The sequence below is a fragment of the Triturus cristatus genome, chromosome 7, assembly GCF_964204655.1.
Source record: "Triturus cristatus chromosome 7, aTriCri1.1, whole genome shotgun sequence".
Classification (NCBI taxonomy): domain Eukaryota; kingdom Metazoa; phylum Chordata; class Amphibia; order Caudata; family Salamandridae; genus Triturus; species Triturus cristatus.
In genome coordinates this window covers 281,294,683-281,316,768 of record NC_140590.1, presented here as the reverse complement: position 1 = coordinate 281,316,768, position 22,086 = coordinate 281,294,683, and positions in this window count along the sequence as shown.

Here is a 22,086-nt window from a genome sequence, read left to right as displayed (position 1 = left end):
ATATGGGTAAGTCGGGTAGTGCATATACCTTACAAATTTCATGCTATATATTAGTAATGTCCCTAACTACCTTAAATCGTAGCCGTTTGTAGTAGTTAGGGTCTGATGTTTTGTACAATAGAAACCCAGTATTGAGTCCACAAGCCAAATGATATGAGAGCCAGCTAGCACTAATTTCAGTTTTTTTAAGTAAGCTCTGTATTCGCCCAGTGAATGCAGCCCAGAAATACAATTTAAAATCTGGAAGTTTGAAACCGCCTTGCTTATACGATAATTTTATATATCGAATAGGTCTCCTAGGCACACCGGTATCCCCAAATAAAGCTGCCAACAGCACTATCAAGACTTTTTAAAAAGGTCGGTGGTACCCTTAATGGGATTGTGTGAAAAAAATACAAAAACTTCGGGAGAACGTTCATTTTAACAATGTTACATCTCCCATATATACTAAGGGGTAGCCAGTGCCAGCATCGCAATTTTGCCACTACTTTCTTCAACAGTGGTTCATAATTTAATGCAATGATATCGTTGACTTGGCTACTGAGACAGACTCCCAAATAATTTGTCGTCATTGTGACCCCTAGGGCTGCAGGAGGCATTTCAAGTTGAAAATTTAATATAGTCTATGTCTTATTCAAATTCAATTTATAGCCGGAAAAAGAACCAAATCGCTCTGCTTCATAGTTTATCGCAGCCAGAGCATTAACTGGCAAAGGCGAAAAAATGGCAATATCATCTGCATACACGGTTAGTTTTAAATCCATCCCATTTAAAGTAACCGGAAAAATATCAGCATTAGACAATAAGTGCTTGATAAAAGGCTCAATATAAATAGCAAACAATAAAGGGGATAGCGGACAGCCCTGCCGCCTACCCCTTTGAACTAAAAAAGAGGATGAGGACTGACCATTAAGTTTGATTGCAGCTGTTGGGCTCCTATGCAGCTTCTCTACTGCAGAGATGAACCTTTGACTGAGACCTATTGAAGATTTTGTTGCCCATAAAGCTCCCCAAGTTACTCTTCTCGGCGTCCAACATCAACATCCCCAACTGCTGACCCAATTGACCCGAGACATCAAATGCAGCAATCACCATGTTAATATGCGCAGCCATGTCTCTTCCGGGAACAAAACAGTGTTGCTGCTCCGAAACTAATAAATGTATAACAGGGGCCAATCGTGAAGCAAGAATTTTAGAAAAAAGTTTAGCATCAGCATTAATCAATGCTATAGGCTGGTAAGAGCTCATTTGATCTATGGGTTTACCCTTTTTAAGAAAAACAACAATATTAGTAGTGTTCCAAGAAGAGGGAACTTCTTCTCCTTGCATGATTACATTACATAATGCAAGGAAGATGGGGATCAGTGTAGTTTTAACAGTTTTAAAGAATTCGAGCAGGATCTTATTCTCGCCAACTGCCTTGCCAGCAGGCAAAGCATTAATTGCTTCCTCGACTTCCCTCACACGACATCTTTTTGCAGAGGCTCAAAGAGCAGATAGTCCAAAACTGGCATTGCGCACTCCTGTTTATAATCTAAGGTGATTTGTTGGTTAAAGCAAACCGAATCGCAGTATAGGTCGTCGTAAAATTACCTAAATTGTTCTACTATGTCTGTAGACCTAGTGTAAACCAAACCGTCCACTACTTTAATTGATTTAACATGTGATTTAGCCCTTTGATCTGCAATTTGGTTAGCCAGCAGTCGGCCCACCCTTTCGCTGTATTCATACTGTTTAGTTCTGTACTTATGGTAATTATTTGCGACTTTATCCCTCAAACTTAGCTCTTGCCTCAACAACCTGTTGATAAATCAGTTGTTCACCCACGTCCTTCACGGCAATGGCTGCAGCATGCTGACGCTCCGAATCTAGACAAAGCTTTTGTTCCAGCTCCAGCTGACAAAAGCCCTGCTGATTTTGTTTAATAATATGTTGCAACGTAGCCCCTCTTACATAAGCTTTCAGACAATCCCATAATATTGAAATTGGCGCCGAGTCCCAGTTATTGTCTATATATTCCTCGAGTACAGTTCACATAAACTCCACATATTCCGGATTACTGAGGAGGTGTCTTGGAAAAGTAAATTCCCTAATTGGTTCCTGAGCGCTTGACTGCAACTGCACTGTTAACATAACTGGATTGTGATCAGATGTCATTTTAGGGCATACTGCCACAAATGCATTTTGCAAAATAGTATTATTAGCAAATATCATGTCAATCCTCAAATAATGTTTGTGTGGTGATGAATAAAAAGTATAACCTGGTACATTTGGAAATAACCTCCTCCAAGAATCCTCAAACTGATGTAAGTAAAGAAGTTCTAAGATAGCAGCCCTGGTCTTACACATTCTAGCACGGACAGTGGTATTAGTAGTATCAATCTTTCTGTCAAGAATACAGTTAAAATCTCCCATCACAATCATTTTACCAGACCACTCCAGCAGCTCAGAACTCAGATAACAACCGGACAATCAATATTCGGGCCATATACCATACATATTATAACCTTATGCCCATAGATCATCATTTGAGAAATTGCCCATCTCCCTTTGGAGTCAGCAAGTAATCGAAGGACAACAGCCCTACATCTCCTAGATTTTAATAAAGCCACCCCTCGAATAGAAATTGTTTGCGACATGCATACAATAATATCATATCCCATTTGTTTTAAAAGAGCTCTATCCTTATATGCAATATGCGTTTCCGCAAGCCCTGATATATGGGGCTTAAATACACGCAGCTCTTCCGTTACTAACTATTGCTTTCCAGCTTGATTGAGTCCCGCTATATTCCAGCACATACATTTAAATTCTGACATTAAGTAGTATTTGTGAACCCGGTCCAGTCCTCAGTACCCTAATTACGGGCCCCTCTCTCAGTGCTCTGCCCATGTGAAATTAACTAAATTGTGGCTTTTTACAGCCCCCCTCCCAGGACCCCCTCCCTTTCCCTCCCTTCCTCCGCCCCTGTACCTACAAAAAGGAATCGCCCCATTCCTTGCTGTCCCAGAATGACAGCATACCGAAGACACCCTCTCTGTACCCCCAACGACCCCCGTGACCCACACCGTGCCCTACCCGACTCAACCTCCCAATATAATTCTTTCATAATTGTGAGGAAAAAGCAACAGATTAAAGAATCACTTTGAAATCTCAAATCAACACAAAACATTTTTCACAAGCGCGACCTCTCTTAAAGTACAATAATTGCTGCATTATGACTTGAAATCATTCTTTGCCAGTTGTTTGCCATTTTGACAAGGCTTGTTTAGCATCCTGTTCATTGAAGGAAAAATGTTGTCGACCGTCCTTTACAATCTTAAGACGAGCCGGCTCTTGCAAGAACACTTGCGAGCTCACAGTTTTAAGAGGGTCCATTAATTAATTAATGTTCTAAATATATAAAAATGTTCATTGGGAATACACCCTTTACAACATATATATATATATATATATATTCACTTAAAAAACCATAGGTTTCACACATGTTATAGTTAGGTGGATATTTCACTCGTAAAAAACCAATGAAATTCCCCCGTTATAGTTAGTTCAGATAACTATAACTCGCGCGCCCGCAATCCACTGCTCATGACGTCACATATTACATCACTCATGACATGGTCAGTGGCATCACTCATGACATCACTGATGACATCATCCTTGTGATAGAGTGGCGGTCGCGCGAGTTATAGTTATCTGAACTAACTATAACAGGGGAATTTCATTGGTTTGTGACGAGTGAAATATCCACCTAACTATAACATGTGTGAAACCTATGGTTTTTTTAAGTGAATTTGCAAGGTTTTTTAAATGCTAATTCCTAACTATAACGTGTGTGAAACCTATGGTTTTTTCAGTGAATTTGTATGGTTTTTTAAATGCTAATTTATTTATGTATAATTTTTTTTATAGATTTATTTTACAATAAACTACGCATTAAAAATGTTTTTTTTTTTTTGGTTTTCACCGTGCACGCACGGTGCGCGCACCCCCGCGATTTAAAAAATTGTTTTTTTTAAAAAAAATTCTGCCTTCGGGGTCCTTCAGGGACCCCCTGACAAAGGCTAGGGGGTCAGGAACTCTCTACCCTGCCCCCTTTTCACGTTCGCCACCTTCCTTTTTCACTCTCGCACTGAAAACAAACAAAATGGCGGCCGACACTTCCTGATTTCGACCGATTCGAACGTTGACTAACATGTAACCACCAATCAGAATTACGCTCGCGCACGTTAGGGTGCTCGCATGGTGCGCGCACGGTGCGCGCACCCTGCGCGCGTATAGATATTGATATGCTTTTAAATGCTATTTTCTCAGGAAATACTGAACAGATTTACACCAGACCTGCAAAAGGCACTTCCTTGACCTTATGGCTACCTCTCTGCCAAAGTAATTCTGTTCAGCCGTTCGGGCTGTAGCTGCGTCTAAAGGTCCTATGGAAAAATGCATGGGGAAAACGTGTTTTGGGACCCCCCTTTTTTCTCGGCCCCCGCTTGACGAATCACCCCGAGACTTTCAGGGTAGGAGCTGAGCGGAGCGCCCCATTAGTTTTGAAAATTTCGCGAGGATTCGTCAACTGGCGCCAAAGTTATTCAAAATAGAATTTTGAGATTTCCTATGGAAACACGGTCCTAACTATAACTATCTACTGGCGACCGCCAGTAGATTATATATATATATATATATATATATATATATATATATATATATATATATATATATATATATATATATATATATATATATATATATATTACCTACTGGCGGTCGCCAGTAGGTAGATATAGTTAGGACCTATTTTCCATAGGAAATCCGCAACATTCTATTTGGAATAACGTTGGCGCCGATTGACGAATCTTCGCAAACTTTTCCAAACTTTTGGCCAGCTCCGGTCCGCTCCTATCCTGAAAATTTCACTGTGATTCGTCAAGCGGGGGCCATGAAAAAAGGGGGGTCACAAAACGCGTTTTCCCCATGCATTTTCCCATAGGACCTGTTGACGCAGCTACAGCCCGAACTGCTGAACGGTAGTCCTCAGTTCAGACTCGTGCCTTTTGCTTAAATGGTGTAAATCCGTTCAGTCGTTCCTGTGAAAATTAGAGTTAAAAAGATAGATATATCTGGGCGGAGCCTAACCACACATCTCATCGTGAGATCTGATTGGCTGTCAGTACTTCATCCAAGAAGGGTTGGCAGCCATCTTGGGACCAATATACATGATAGCACCTCATTAAAAAGCATTGCAGTTAATAGAAGGTTTTAAGACTTTAGTTACATTATAAATCATTTGTTAAAAGTACATATATATCTATGGCCTCGGAGGATCCGCGCACCCTCCCCGCACCCTCCCCGAACCCTCTCAAGCACGAGCTGAATGCTAATTGGCTGCCAACACTCTGAATCAGGAAGTGTTGGCAGCCATCTTGTGCCTCGGTAGAACCGAGGCACAAGAAAACCGAAAAAAAGGTGCAAAACGCGACGAGGGGGCAGGGTAGAAACACCCTGACCCCCTAGGCCTGCTCAGGGGGTCCCACAAGGACACCCAAGGCCAAAAAAAAAATATATATATTTTTTTTAAATCGCGGGATGCGCGTAGGGTCGCATCCCGCTGACGAAAAAAAAAAACCAAGCACGGACTCCCGCGCTTCGTTTTTATTTAGCCCCCGGGGGAGCCAAGTCCCGGGGGCAATATCTTTATCATAATGGGGGGCCCAGAGGGGCCCCCCAGCCCCGGGGACCGCCACCCCCGGGGCTTATCAGAATTATGGGGGGGCTCTCAGCCCCCCAAGCCCCGGGGACCGCCACCCCTGGGGCTTTATAAGATATGGGTGGGGGGGCTCAAAGGCCCCCCCAAGCCCCGGGGACCGCCACCCCCCAGGGCTCTATATCAATGTATGCGGGGGGCTCATGGCCCCCCCGCAGCCCCGGGGACCGCCACCCCCGGGGCTTGTTTTTTTACATAAAAAATAAACCCTGTGTGGGGGGGCTCGAGCCACCTCCCCAGGGGACTAATTATTTAAAATAGGGGGTCCGTTACGGTCCCCAAGCCCCGGGGACCACCACCCCCCGAGGCTTTAAATTATGTGGGAGAGTGTCGCGCGGCCCCCCTCCTGGAGCCAATGATGGCCCTGGGGACCGCCACCCCCCAGGGCCGGCTCCTGCAGTGTTCCGGGGTGCCCACCCCCAGGACACTGCTGTTTGCAATCGCAGGGCGGGAGCCTCGCGGCTCCCACCCTGCCATTGCAAACTGCTTTGCTTCATTGAAGCGAGAGCAGGGAAACCTGCTCTCGCTTCAATGAAGCAAAGCAGATTGCTTTTCCATATGGAGAGCAGCATGTTAGCTGCTCCCCATGTGGAAAAGCAATGCCGGCTCCCGCAGGAAGCGGAAGCCGGCTGGGACCGTGGGGGGATTGGGACCCCCCCACGGTCCCCAACGAGGTGGCCAGGCCCAGGATGGGGTCCCCGGGGCTAGTAGTGGTCCGGGAGGGGGGCCATGCGGCCCCCCTCCAAAAAAAAAAAAAAAAAGGCCATGCCCCGGGGGATGGGGTCTCCGGGGCAAATTATAAAAAAAAAAAAAATTGGGGGCAGGCCCTGGGGGATTGGGTCCCCAGGCCCAATAAATTAGAAAAAGAAGGGGGGCTACACAGCCCTCCTTCTAAAAAAAAAAAAAAAAAGAAGGGATTGGGCCTGAGGCCACGCCCCCTCCTTGCACACTCTGCAAACGTGCCCCCTGGCGCGTTTGCAGAAGGGGATCTAATTCCCCTTAAATACTGGGGGTCCCTGGGGGCCAACTAGCCCACCAGGAACCTCCAGTATGCACCAGGGGGCTGCGTTGCAGAGAGGTGTAATGAGGCCACGCCCCTTTTTACACCTCTCTGCAACGCAGCTCCGTGGCGCTTACTGGAGGTACCTGGTGGGCTAGTTGGCTGACAGGGGACCTCAGGATTCAAGGGGACTTAATCTCCCAACTTAAAACGCACCACGGGGCGCGTTTGCACAGTGGTGAAGGTAGGGGGCGGGGCCTGAGGTGATACTGTGCAAACACGCCCTGTGGCGTGTTTTAAGTTGGGGAATTCATTCCTCTTCAATCCAGAGGTCCCCTAGGGACAACTAGCCCACCAGGTACCTCCACTAAGCACCACGGAGCTGCGTTGCAGAGTGTTGTAAAAAGGGGCATGGCCTCTGAACACCTCTCTGCAACGCAGCTCCCTGACGCATACTGGAGGTACCTGGTGGGCTAGTTGGCCCCCAGGGGACCTCAGGATTCAAGGGGACTTAATCCCACAACTTAAAACGCGCCACGGGGCGCGTTTGCACAGTGGTGGAGGTAGGGGGCGGGGCCTGAGGTGATACTGTGCAAACACGCACTGTGGCACGTTTTAAGTTGGGGAATTCATTCCTCTTCAATCCAGAGGTCCCCTAGGGGACAACTAGCCCACCAGGTACCTCCACTAAGCGCCACGGAGCTGCGTTGCAGAGTGTTGTAAAAATGGGCGTGGCCTCTGAACACCTCTCTGCAACGCAGCTCCCTGGCGCATACTGGAGGTACCTGGTGGGCTAGTTGGCCACCAGGGGACCTCAGGATTCAAGGGGACTTAATCCCACAACTTAAAACAACCCACGGGGCGTGTTTGCACAATGGTGAAGGTAGGGGCGGGGCCTGAGGTGATATGTGTGCAAACACGCCCTGTGGCGCATTTTAAGTTGGGGAATTAATTCCTCTTCAATCCTGAGGGTCCCTGGGGACCAACTAGCCCACCAGGTACCTCCAGTAAGCGCCACGGAGCTGCGTTGCAGAGTGTTGTAAAAAGGGGCGTGGCCTCTGAACACGTCTCTGCAATGCAGCTCCCTGGCGCATACTGGAGGTACCTGGTGGGCTAGTTGGCCCCCAGGGGACCTCAGGATTGAAGAGAAATGAATTCCCCAACTGTGTTTGCATACATCACCTCAGGCCCCGCCCCCTTCCTTCACCATTGTACAGATATTCCTCTAAAATCAGCCGAACTACGAATTCCGATTTACTCACCTGTTATCAGGAGAGAACCCAGGGCTGCATCTTTTAGCCCAGCACTGACCCAGAAAAGTAATTCTAAGCGTACTTACCAGTAACTTGTATTTCCTTCCATAGGAATCCATTGTGTGGTTTTCACCCGAAAAGTTTCTTTGTCTATTTTCACAAACTAAAAATATTCCTAAAAAATCGTCTGTATGACTTAAACACATTCTTTCAACTGTTTACAGGAGGTTGGCCAGTGCTGGATCCAGGATCCACCACTGAGTAAGAAAAAGTAACGATAACACTACTTACCTGCTAAGTGAATTTTCTGCCATAGGATAACATTGATGATTCTATGGGAAAAAGTTTCTAAGTGTCAACTTTTAAAATACAATAATATTCCTTAAAAATGACTACTGTAACCAAAGCTCTTTTACTCAACTGTTTACAGGAGATGTCCAAGGACTGAATCTAGGATCCAGTCCTGTGGTTAGAAAAGTAATCCATAAAGTAACTAAATGCATTTAACTAGAAATTCACATTGAGCTCAATGTTGCTTTGTGTTTGAAATTGTGTTGCCCATTGCAACAACTGTAACTACTGTACTTAAAAGTCTGTTGCCTATTTGCCAAGTATTTAAACTGAAGTAATTCATTCTGAGAAAGTATATTTTGTATTGTAATGTATAATGTAATTATAATGTAATGTAAAAACAATGAAATTCCCCCGTTATAGTTAGTTGAGATAACTATAACTCGCGCGCCCGCAATCCTCTGCTCATGACGTCACATATTACATCACTCATGACATGGTCAGTGGCATCACTCATGACATCACTGATGACATCATCCTTGTGATAGAGTGGCGGTCGTGCGAGTTATAGTTATCTCAACTAACTATAACGGGGGAATTTCATTGTTTTTTTACGAGTGAAATGTCCACCTAACTATAACATGTGTGAAACCTACGGTGTTTTAAGTGAATTTGCAAGGTTTTTTAAATGCTAATTCCTAACTATAACTTGTGTGAAACCTATGGTTTTTTCAGTGAATTTGTACGGTTTTTTAAATGCTAAGTTATGTATTTATTATTATATTTTTTATATATTTTATATATTTATATATTTATTTTACAATAAACTACGTATAACATTTTTTTAAACTTATTTTTAATGGTTTTTCACCGTGCGTGCACCCCCGCGATTTAAAAAAAAAAAAATGTTTAATGTTTTTTTTCTGCCTTTGGGGTCCTTCAGGGACCCCCTGACAAAGGCTAGGGGGTCAGGAACTCTCTACCCTGCCCCCTTTTCACGTTCGCCACCTTTCTTTTCCACTCTCGCACTGATAACAAACAAAATGGCGTCCGACACTTCCTGATTTCGACCGATTCGAACGTTGACTGACATGTAATCAGAATTACGCTCGCGCACGTCAGGGTACGCGCACCGTGCGCGCACGGTGCGCGGCTATAGATATGTATGTGCTATTAAATGCAATTTTCTCAGGAACTACTGAACAGATTGACACCATATATGCATAAGGCACATGCCTGACCTGAGGACTACCTCTTTGCCAAATTTCAAGTAATTCTGTTCAGCTGTTCGGGCTGTACCTTCGACTAAAGGTCCTATGGGAAAATGCATGGGGAAAACGCGTTTTGGGACCCCCTTTTTTTCTCGGCCCCCGCTTGACGAATCACCCCGAGACTTTCAGGGTAGGAGCTGAGCGGAGCGCCCCATTAGTTTTGAAAATTTCGCGAAGATTCGTCAACCGGCGCCAAAGTTATTCAAAATAGAATTTTGAGATTTCCTAACTATAACTATCTACTGGCGACCGCCAGTAGATAATATATATATATATATATATATATATATATATATGTGAAGGGACCGACGTTGAGGGTCACAAGACTCTCTTAGCGGGGACCGAACAAGCTGCTTGAAGCCCCGTTTTTTGATTTTGCAGAAAGGACCGATGCCAGGAGTAGGAAGCCAAAGTCCTATGCACACGTATAACAGTTCTTAATGAGAGTTCATAAAGTCATATGAGCAAAAGGATCCTTAAAGTCCAAGTGGATCTTTTTTTTGTCTTTTATTCGTGTAGCATCAAAGGGTAACCAGCCCAGCAAGAAAGGAATGTTTTTTGCTGCGTTTTGCATTTTATGTATATATTTAGTCACAGCTCAAGGGTAGACATTTGCGCACTTGCGTATACTTTCTCCTAGCGTATTTGTGTGATTCATGCCTACCGGCGGTTTTGCATTGTGCTTCATTCCTTTTCAAGGCTGGGGCAAGTCCATATCCATGAACTGCAGTAGCCCGCATTGTGCGCTTTACATGTTTTACTATTTCATCACATGGAACAGGCTGGAATTCAATGTTGCAACTGTTTTATTTTCAATGGATTGTACTAACAATCAATGTAATTACATATTTGCCTGGTCGCATATCCATTCAAAGATGACCAACATAGTACTTGTATTTTTCAGCCTTCAAAACTGTAATTTGTTTCTATTTTGTTTACTTAAGAGAAATGTATTGGTTTGCACTTTACACGTGATCAAGACTAAGGGCAGTCGAAACGCGTTGTGTATTAAACAACTTCTGGCACTTCTATTTTGGGCTGGACTGTTTTATCTCTGAGAGCGCGCGGATTGTGTTTTGTTTATGATATATATATATATTGAAAGAAGTTAAATGGGAAGAAGATTATGTTTTAGTGGTCATGGACATTTGTACCCTATATACGAGTATTCATCATGCTAATGGACTTAATGCTGTTAAATATTTTTTAGACAAACGTGATATGAATTATAGTCAGCATAATGGAATGTTATTGCGTATGATACAGGTCTGTCTAGAGAACAATTATTTCTTGTTTAATAGAGAGATTTATCAGCAGCAGAGAGGAGTTGCCATGGGGGCATGTTTCTCCCCAACATATGCCTGTTTACATGTTGGGTGGTGGGAGGAACATGTCCTCAGGGGCACCCATAAAACAATATTTGATTCCAATATAATCAGATTTTGGCGATTTATTGATGACATCTGCATGATTTGGAAAGGTACCCCGGAAGCAGCGAATGCTTTTACTAATGTGATCAACCATAATAATCTGAACCTACAATTTTCTGCTGATATCAGCAAGTCTTCTGTCCAATTTTTAGACGTAGAAGTGTACATTAGTGAGAATGAAATTCAGACTAGGCTACATAGGAAGTTAACGGCAGGGAACTCAATCCTACACGCAAGTAGTGCCCACCCTGGTCACCTTATTAAGAGTATACCTTACGGAGAATTTTTACGTATGCGCAGAATCTGTAGCTCTGATACAGATTTAGAAAAATGCCAAGAAGAGGCCCTAAAAAGATTCCTTGCTCGTGGCTATTGCCTAAAAGAGTTAATACAGGCCAAAAGTAAGGCAAATAGTCATACTAGAGAGGAATGCTTAAACACTACTGCTACATCTAAAACTAAAAGTTTAAAAAACAAAGGTGAGGATCCACATAATAGCCAAGGAGGAATTAGACTTATAACCACATACAATGTAGAAGAAAAGAAAATTAGGGGAATTATAGTTAAACACTGGCCTCTATTAAAAACCGATATAACTTTAGCCCCTCTTCTTCCTGTAAAACCTCTTATCACCTTTAGAAGAACTCCCTCAATGAGAGATGCGCTTGTTAGATCTAATCCTGAGGTGATAAATTCTACTAATTGGCTATCTAACAAATCGGGTTTTCACAAATGTATTTCATGCAGGGCTTGCAAGTTCGGCATTAACACTACAGAATATATGAGCGTATTTGAGAAAAACCATATCAAAATTCAAAATCTATTTACTTGCCGCACTGACTATGCAGTATACGTGTTGGAATGTACTTGTAAAATGAAGTATGTGGGAAGTACTAAATTACAGGTGTTCAATTGCATCCTGCAACATCTAAGAGCAATAGTCAATTCTGACGATACTGATCCGGTAGCACGTCATTTCAAATTAGTTCATAATAAAAACTTGAATGACTTGTGTTACTACGTCATTGACTCTGTAAAAAAGAACATAAGAGGCGGCAATAGAGAGAAACAATTAAGACAATTGGAATCTAAATACATCCTTCTTTTAGATACCAGAATCCCGAAGGGACTTAATACAGGAGAGGATTTACACAATTTTTTATAGGGTCTTTTTGTAAAGTACTTTATAGGATTTAAATTCTTTTTATGTATTGATATATAGGTATATCACTCAAGGGTAACTGCATTTAGGCCTGTTGAATTACTATATCCATTGTAGATAGGAACTTCAGATCTGGGGGAATCTAATTTTATTTAATTTGATGATTAAGTATGTGATCATGAAAGTTTTTTAAGTGGATTATGTTTTATCATCTCAAATCCAATGAATAGATCTTGTACTTTGAGTTAGGAACTGTCATTCTTCAGCATCGAATATATATTTGATTTTGTCAATTATATAGATTTTTTTAAGCACTATTTTTCATTATTATTGGGATATTGGATGTAATATGACGATATTATCATTTATGTGATGAATATTACATTTGCACTATGTTTGCACAGTAAGAAATTATAGCACTTGCACTTTATGATGGTAGGTTGCGACGTGTTTGGCATTGTTTAAATTGAGCGAAATTCATATAATAGGGTATTTATCGTGTCACTATGGCAATAATTATACCCGTGATGTAGGCTTTAAATAACAGCCTATTCATCATAGTAATTGTTTCATGCATTATGAACTTATACTAAAAATATTGTTTACATATTTAACTATGAGAATGATATATATTTTTAAGTTATTTATATATTTATGGATTTTAACAGGTATTTCTGGAATTGAAGTATTTTGTTTAGCTCTATTTTCAAATGCAACGTAATTGTAACCGACAACATCCAATCACGCACTGTATAAATATCATGTGTTTTACCGGGGGGTCATGTGATCAAGGCTGTGTGTTCACAGCCGAAACGCGTCATGCTGACCGTGGAGACAATAAATTAAGCACGTTATACTTTTGGCGCACTTTGTTGTCTGTACCTGTTCAGCAATTGAAACACAGGACTGTTGGAGAAAAAAAATATATATATATAGATATATATATATATTTAGAAGGTTGGAGTAATATCAGTCAAACTTCGGGCAACTATCTTGACATGGAGGTTTTTGTAGCGAACAATACTCTACAAACAAGGCTGTTTAGAAAACCCACCGCAGGCAACGCTGTGTTGCATGCAGCGAGCCACCACCCCAAAAGCCTCGTGCAGAATATTCCATTTGGTGAGCTCCTTCGTCTTAAACAAATTGCTTTGACGAAGAAGACTATACAAAAGCCAAGAACGAGGCAGAGTTGAGATTTAAAAATAGGGGGTATTCTAACACCATTCTAAGGGAAGCTGCAGAAAAAGTAGAAAAGGTGGATAGGAAAAACCTACTGGTGGCCAAAACCAAAATTAAGAAAGATGAACCAGCAAGAATGATCACTGATTTTAATATCAAATCAGGCAAGTTAGTGCACATTTTTAATAAGAATTGCCACATCTTAAAACCTAACAATGTCCTAAGAAATCATCTTCCTGAACATCCTTCGATCACATGCAGAGGCTGCCAATCACTCAGTGATCACCTTGTACACAGTCATTTTAGCACATCGCTCAAATCCTCCAATGTGATGAAAGTTTGGGGTTTTTACCCATGCTCCCGCTGTAAGGCCTGTAAAAATAGTAAAAAAATGCAGACAATCAGAGGGAGACTAAACGATCCTAGACCCACAAGACAGATTACGAAGTTTCTAAATTGTAACTCCGAGTTTACAGTGTACTGTCTGGAGTGTCCATGCGCAAAGCGCTGTATTGGCAGCACAATTCATCCCACAAAAAAGCATATCCTCGAACATATGCGCGCAATAGGAAATAAAGATAAAACATACCCTGTTGCGCGGCATTTTGAACAATACCACCAAAGCAACAGGGACCTTCTGACCTTCTACTGACTAGATCAGATGGACAAGAACACTAACTATAACTACCTACTGGCGTATCTATCTATCTATCTATCTATCTATCTATCTATCTATCTATATATATATATATATATATATATATATATATATATATATATATATATATATATATATATATATATATATATATATATATATATGTATATTACCTACTGGCGGTCGCCAGTAGGTAGTTATAGTTAGGATCCTGTTTCCATAGGAAATCTGCAACATTCTATTTTGAATAACTTTGGCGCCGGTTGACGAATCCTCGCGAAATTTTCAAAACTCCGCTCCTACCCTGAAAGTCTCGGGGTGATTCGTCAAGCGGGGGATGAGAAAAAAGGGGGGTCCCAAAACGCGTTTTCCCCATGCATTTTTCCATAGGACCTTTAGACACAGCTACAGCCCGAACGGCTGAACAGAATTACTTGTAATTTGGCAGAGAGGTAGCCATAAGGTCAAGGAAGTGCTTTTTGTAGGTCTGGTGTAAATCTGTTCAGTAGTTCCTGAGAAAATAGCATTTAAATCAATATATATATCTGTGGCAGCGCTCCGTGCGCTTACCGTGCGCTTACGGTAAGCTTACCGTACGCGTACGGTGCCATGCGCGAGCGCGTTTCTGATTAGTTGTTAGATCAAAGTAAACATTCGAATCGGTCGAAACCAGGAAGTGTCGGCCGCCATTTTCTCTCTCGCACTATGAGGGGGGGGAGGAAAAACAAAGTTGGATAACATGAAAAGGGGCAGGCTAGACAGCTCCTAACCACCTAGCCTTGGTTAGGGTGTCCCAGAAGGACCCCCAAGGCCAAAAATTAATTTTTTTTATTTTTTAAATCGCCGAATGCGCTTACCGTACGCGTACGGTAAAAATATTAATTAAAAAAAAAAAATCCACATTCCCCCCCCCGTGTGCAAAAGGTGCCCGCAGGGCACCTTTTGTGCATTGCATATAGATTATTTGAACATTTAATAGATAACCTATCACAACGAAGCGCATAATATGTCCTCCGTGTGCGGACGGTGCGCGAAGCGCATCGTGCGCACATGGCCCATCCAGCGTAACGTGGGCATAGCGCACCGCGTGCCCACCGTGCGTGCACGGCACTAACAGCGTAAAGTGGGCGCGCGGTGCGCGTAGCGCACCGCGTGATCTCTGTGCGCGCACGGTGCGCGAAGCACCGTGCGCGCACGGAACGAACTGCGTGAAGTGGGCGCGCACGGCACGAACGGTGTAAAGTAACTTAGCATTTAAAAAAACGTACAAATTCACTGAAAAAACCATAGGTTTCACACACGTTATAGTTAGGAATTAGCATTTAAAAAACCTTGCAAATTCACTGAAAAAACCATAGGTTTCACACAAGTTATAGTTAGCTGTACATTTCACTCGTAAAAAACCAATGAAATTCCACGTTATAGTTAGTGCAGGCAACTATAACTCACGCTACCGCAATCCTCTGCTGATGCTAATACTGTATTTAGACACTTATTTGCCCATGTCTTCTTCCATTAAATTTTAGCTATACATATATTACAAATATTTTTTTTTCATAAAGACACATATGTTATCAGCAGAGGATTGCGGTCGCGTGAGTTATAGTTGCCTGCACTAACTATAACGTGGAATTTCATTGGTTTTTTACGAGTGAAATGTACAGCTAACTATAACTTGTGTGAAACCTATGTTTTTTTCAGTGAATATATATATATATGTATATATATATATGTATGTATGTATATATATATATAATATCTACTGGCGGTCGCCAGTAGATAGTTATAGTTAGGACCGTGTTTCCATAGGAAATCTGAAAATTCTATTTTGAATAACTTTGGCGCCGGTTGACGAATCCTCGCAAATTTTTCAAAATAGGTGGGGCGCTCCGCTCCGCTCCTACCCTGAAAGTCTCGGGGTGATTAGTCAAGCAGGGGCCGAGAAAAAAGGGGGGTCCCAAAACGCGTTTTCCCCATGCATTTTTCCATAGGGACCTTTAGTCCAAGGTACAGCCCGAACGGCTGAAGAGAATTATTTGAAATTTGGCAAAGAGAAAGTCCTCAGGTCAGGGATGTGCCTTTTGAATATCTGGAGTCAATCTGTTCAGTAGTTCCTGAGAAAATTTCAGTTAAAAGTACATATATATCTTTAGGCGCGCACCGTGCGCGTACGGTAAGCATACCGTACGCGCACGCTGCCGTGCGCGAGCGTAATTCTGATTGGTGGTTACATGACAGTAAACATTCCAGTCGGTCGAAATCAGGAAGTGTTGGCCGCCATTTTGTCTCTCGCAGTCTGAGGCAGTGAAAAACAAAGGTGGAGAATGTGAAAAGGGGGCAGGGTAGACAGTTCCTGACCCCCTAGCCTTTGTCAGGGGGTCACTGAAGGACCCCCAAGGATGAAAAATGTTTATTTTTTATTTTTGAAAAAGCGCGGGGTGCGCACGGTGAAGAACCTGAAAAATTATCTGACGTCATCAGCAGAGGATTGCGGTCGCGTGAGTTATAGTTGCCTGCACTAACTATAACGGGGGAATTTCATTGTTTTTTTACGAGGGAAATGTCCAGCTAACTATAACATGTGTGAAACCTTTGGTTTTTTAAGTGAATATATATATGCTGAAATGCATTATGCCGATCATTGCACTGCCAATAAAGGAGCAATTTCTACTTACCTGCGTGGGCTCAAGTCCTTTTCAGAAGGGGAAGGACCTTGGTTCTGATGTTTGGTGCTCGCCACGAGCACGTCGAGCCCCGATCCCTAAGAGTCCGGCGATTTGTGGAACATTTGGTTTTGCCTCAAAGCGCTTGGGGAAGCGCCGGACCGCAACACTCCGCAGCGATGTGTTAAGCCAGGATCCGCTTGGCCATGACTACTTGGCTACACCTATGCTCACTGTAGCGATGGGTGTCAACGACCGCTGTGGGGATATGCGGCTGGATAAAGGAGTAGGATTTCCGTTCCTACACTACAAGATCCATGATTCAGAGGTGCAGCTGCAGGCACCGCCCACTTGGGAAGTACTGACACAGGTATTGCTGTAGCTTGGAAGCTTGAGACATTGCGCTTTGAGTACCCGCCCCTGGACTCGTGAATGAGTGCCTCGACCAATCGTAGAGGGACACTCTTTATTTAAAAAGGTGAACAGTGAATGACTCTATGTGAGAAGGCATATATTACCGCCAGGCAGTCGCCAGTAGGTAGTTATAGTTATGACCTATTTTCCATAGGAAATCCGCAACATTCTATTTGGAATAACATTAGCGCCGATTGAGGAATCTTCGCAAAATTTTCCAAACTTTTGGCCAGCTCCGGTCCGCTCCACTCCTGAAAATTTCACGGTGATTCGTCAAGCGGGGGCCGAGAAAAAAGGGGGGTCCCAAAACGCGTTTTCCCCATGCATTTTCCCATAGGACCTGTTGACGCAGCTACAGCCCGAACTGCTGAACGGAATTACACCAAATTTGGCAAAGAGGTAGTCCTCAGTTCAGACTCGTGCCTTTTGCTTAAATGGTGTAAATCCGTTCAGTAGTTCCTGAGAAAATTAGAGTTAAAAAGATAGATATATCTGGGCGGAGCCTAACCACACATCTCATCGTGAGATCTGATTGGCTGTCAGTACTTCATCCAAGAAGTGTTGGCAGCCATCTTGGGACCAATATACATGATAGCACCTCATTAAAAAGCATTGCAGTTAATAGAAGGTTTTAAGACTTCAGTTACATTATAAATCATTTGTTGATGGTACCATACTCATTTTAGGAATTGTGGTGCGTTCTAAGGTGATTTTACCATGTGAAAAAGCCTTCTGCTGTGATATCATGAATCATGTTTGAGAGAAAACTATTTTCTCATGCTTTTCCCACAGAGGTTTGGAAGGTGATCTATAAGCTAAACTGAGAGCATATTTTCTGTAAATTCACATTATCTTTCTCAGTCATGTGAGAATGAAGTCTGACATTCTCAGTAAAACACGTACATCCAACAAGGGCAGAGACTGTCAGTTGATTCCTTTGTGTTCTACTGCAGCTTCCCAGAGTGTTCTAAAGAACAACTAGAGCGCTAACAGTCCTACTTATGACAAACGTATTGCACACCTGAAGCCATCTTGATTGGAATAAAGTGGTAACTCTTAAAATATTTAATTTAAAAAGGAACAAAATGAGGGGGTTCATTTTCCATAGAAAGTATGATTAGTGCTGCAGAAAGAAAAAGTAGGGCACATTTTGAGTGACTTCTCAAATCCTCTTCTATTTCATTAAAAAATTCTGACATGCAGACTGAAACATGCACTTTCAATACTTGCAGCAGACTTCCCTGGTGAGCAGTAGCTTTACTACAGTGATTTAATAAGCAACTAGAGTGCTAACATTCTGAATTTATGGCAAATGTGTGACACATCTGAATGCTTTCTTGATGGAATCAAAGTAAAAAACTGAAAGTATTTCCTACTGAGGTGACTGTAGTAAATGAGGAAATTAGGAAACTTCATAACAAATAAGTCTCCCAAAATGGCCACCAGAGACAAAAGAGCCCAAATGTAGCCCAAATATCACGCAGATGTAGCCCAAGTATAGCCCAATGACAGAATGTCCCAGAGTGTTCTAACGAACAACTAGAGTGCTAACAGTCTTACTTATGACAAAAGTATGGCACACCTGAAGCCATCTTGATTGGAATAAAGTGGTAACACTTAAAACATTAATTTAAAAAGGAACACAATGAGGGGGTTCATTTTGCCATAGAAATTATGATTAGTGCTGAAGAAAGAAAAATTAGGGCACATTTTGAGTGACTTCTCAAATCCTCTTCTATTTCATTAAAACTTGAAGGCAGGTAGGAGAGTGCAGAGGCAACAATTTGACCACACTGGGCAGGCAGGAAGGGCAGTGGCAGCACAACAGACTATGGAGGGCAGTGGAAAGGGGGGCAGGGGCAACAAACCAACAATACAGGACTGGCAAGAGAGGCTGTGGCAATATAATAGACCATTGTGGGCAGAAGGAAGAGGCAGTGGTAGTACAACCATACATGCCAACAGACCCGTTTCAGCCAGGAAACGTCCAATGTTTTAAAGCTCAAATGGGCTTTATTTGATCTGTCTCCTGTCTACAATCTCCTCTTTTTCAATGTAACTCAAAGGAGAAAATCAATTCCCCAGTTTTTTTTCAAAATCTCCCTCTTACCAAGTTCAAAATGTTCACAAGTATGGTACATTGGATCATGGTAGGCAGGAGGAATTGGGGTAGGGACATGGACTCGGATAACAGAGGACAGGAGGCACATGGAGAGGTACACCAAACTGACCCTACAGGGCAGGCATCAGGGTTTGCAGCAGCACAATACACCACACAGGGCATGCGGGACGGGAGTGCAGCACAACAATCCATAGAAAGCAATAGGGAGGGGACAGGACCATGCACATGGACAATAGAGAGAACAGAGGGGAAAGAGGCAATGGTAGCTAGCTGACCATAATGGACAGACAGGAGAGAAAGCTGCAGCATAACAGACCATAAAGGGCAGGGGGGACGGATCAGGGGCATTACAATGGAACAGACAAGCCAGAAGGGAGGGAATAGGGGTCTGCACATGGAAACAGAGGGCAGGGGGCAAGGGGGCAGGGCAGGAGCAGCTAGATGACCATGGAGGTCAGGCAGGATGGGCACTAGAAACAAGACACACCATGGAGAGCACCAATGAGACTATGATGGCATACACACAGACCATGGAGGGAAGGTGGGAGGGGCCATGGCAGCACAGAAGACCATGAATGGCAAGCGGGAGGGTTAGTGGCAGCACAATGGCTATGATGGGCAAGAAGGAGAGTGCAGGGGCATGCACAAAGAACCATGGAGGATAGAAGGGAGGGTAAGGACCTGGGCACAGACAAGAGAGTTCAGGGGAAGGGGCCTCACAACAGACCGCGCGGGGCAGGCAGGAGGAGCAGTTGCAGCACAACAGACCAGGGAAGGCAGAAGGGTGTGGCAGTAAAATGGACCATGGAGGACAGGAGGAAGGGGATAGGGGCATGGCATGTGGACAGGCAGGGTGGAGGTGGCAGGGACAGGTTACAGTCATCTGACAATGCTAGGCAGGTGGGAGGGGAGTGGCAGTTCAACAGAACACTCAGAGTAGATAGGAGTGGCAGGTCCATGGAACATGGTGGGCAAAAAGGATGGAGCAGGGGCATGCACAAAGACATCGGAGGGCAGGGGGACGGAGAATAGGGGCAGCATGCTAAGCACAGAGGCTAAGCAGGAGGTCAATGATGGGCCTTAGAATTGGGCAATGGAGGGCAGGAGGAGTGGACTGGTACATCATGCTAAATGGAGGGCAGTGGCAGCACATCAGACCATGCATGGCAGGAGGGAGGAGGCTTGTCCATGGATTCAGACAACAGAGGATAGGGAGGAGGTGGATGGGGCAGCAAGCTAACTGTTCAGAGAAGGTGGGTGTTAGGAACTTTATTGTTTTTAAAATGTGTGTCTGTGCAAACTACTTAAAATATGAACAAGTATGCAGCATAATCTCACTTTTATTCAGGAAGAAGAGGACGTTTGTGACTGTGACTCCGGGCTCACTTGGCAGAAACACCCCCTGACACTCCACCCCCATCGCAAAATGTAATGCCCGTGAAAAGGGTAGGTGGACGCAGTGTTACATAGAACATAGTCCTGAGAGCACGATTGAAAATGAAAACTAGATATAGTATATGGTATAAACTATGCACCAAAAAGTGGGATATAAGATGAACCGGGGCGTGAAATATAATATGCAATACATTGTGCGCAATGACAGATTCATTGGAGAGCGCGAGATAGCACAGGCACTAGCGCGTCCTATGCGATATGCGCCTTGGTGTGTAATATGCACAAGGCAGTGTTGTGTAACCTAACTAGTCTCTAAAGTTGTAATATAAAATATGTGCTGGGGAGTGTAACATTGCATATGCACTGTGACAAAGATATGGATCCCAGATTGTAATATGTATGGCATAGTGCTGTGCGTTATAACATAGGCATCGAGGAAGGCACGTTAGATGGGGCAATATAACCCGTGCGAAGGCGAGTGTGGCATGACATATTCACGGGGTGGTGTTACAGTGCACATGGGCTAGAGAGTGTCACAGCATATGCACTAGTTGGTGGAATACAACACAGAGGTGTGTGGCACTCGGCGGGCACTGGTGGGTGTAACACAGCATTGGGCTCAGCCAGGAGCACGCTGTGACTCCCAAGTGAGGTTCGTCTCCTTTCCAGAGAGTAAAATAAAAAGTATTATGTGTGTTTTATTAACCGCGAGGGGGGCTTCTTGCATACTTTGGTTGAATTTTTGTCGAATCCCCTTTGAATGGCTTGATGTGGGTGTGTATTAAATGTGCCCGTCAATAGCTACCCATGTTTGTACAAATAAACGACAAGGGTGTCTACTTGGAGAGTACCCACCGGTGGGGGCGCCGGGATTAGGCACGGTAGGGTGTCAGACACGTCAGAGCTTCACTAGCGGTGTAAATACATTCCACGTGGATTCATTGTATGCATAGTCGCCTTTTAATGAATATCACGCATATCATCATGGTGATAGATACATACGTTATTTCCAGCATGTCCTAGGTGTTTCTATAAATATATATTTTTTTTAAATAATAAAAAACAAAGGCCGGCCCCGGGGGATGGGGTCCCCGGGGCCATAAGTGGCCTGAGGAGGGGGGCAACGCAGCCCCCCTCCTAAAAATTAAAAAAAAAATAAAGGCCATGACCCGGGGGTTGGGGTCCCCGGGGCCGATTAAGGTCTTGGGAGGGCCAAATTAATTTTATCAACAAAAAAAATTAGGGTGCAGGCCCTGAGGAATGGGGTCCCCAGGGCCTAAAAATTAGAAAAAGAAGGGGGGCCACACAGCCCTCCTTCTTAAAAATATAAAATAAATAAAAGACCGGCATCGCGCCGGAGGCCACGCCCCCTCCTTGCAGCACTCTGCAAACGTGCCCCCTGGCCAGTTGTAAGTTGGGGAATTAATTCCCCTTCAATACTGAGGGTCCCTGAGGGCCAACTAGCCCAACAGGTATCTCCAGTA